Genomic DNA, 687 nt, shown 5'->3' with positions numbered 1-687 from the left:
GGGGGTGGCGTGGGGCTCCCCGGCCGGGGGCTCTGCCGCTAGATGGGGGTGTCGGGAAGCGGCAGCGCCCGAGCGGGGCTGGGGCGGGTCGCTTTTCTTTCTGGATGAGATTTTTTTTTTCTATCTAATGGCTTTTAGCACAATAGCCCGAATTCTGCCCTCGGATGCACTGCAGCAGATGTTACGGAGTTTGATGTTCGAACGTGTCCTGAAGCACTTGGTGTTTAATGTTTCACTGGGTTAGAAATGAGTTTACTGAAGAGTGTCCTAAGGAAAGGGTGAAATGAAAACCTTCCCCGTGTTGTCGTGTGTTCTGCTTTTGAGCAGCAGCCGATCAAGCGAAGTGAGCCAGGGATGGGCAGGTTTGGCCAGCGCGTGCCCGGGATGGGGGGAGCCCCAAGCCAGCTCTAGAAACAGCCTAATTAGAAGCGATGCCAGGGCTAATTAGCCGTGCTGCAAGCTCCCCGTGGCCCTGGCACGGCACTGGGCGAACGTGGCTGCTCCTGGCTGGGGCTGGGCTCTGTCTTTAGCTTGGTTACTTGCTAATCCCAGTGCTGGGAAACAGGGTTTGTGTTATCTCAGGACTGAAATAAGCCTTTTCTCCCTCATTTTGCAGAGAACTCGCACACAAGGCAACTCAGCTCATTCCTTGCGTCTGCTCTGGCCCCTGCCTGCTGCTGAGAGAGT

The sequence above is a fragment of the Pterocles gutturalis genome, unplaced genomic scaffold, assembly GCF_000699245.1.
Source record: "Pterocles gutturalis isolate BGI_N339 unplaced genomic scaffold, ASM69924v1 scaffold37893, whole genome shotgun sequence".
In the NCBI taxonomy this organism is placed as follows: Eukaryota; Metazoa; Chordata; class Aves; order Pterocliformes; family Pteroclidae; genus Pterocles; species Pterocles gutturalis.
Note: the sequence above shows the minus strand (reverse complement) of the source record.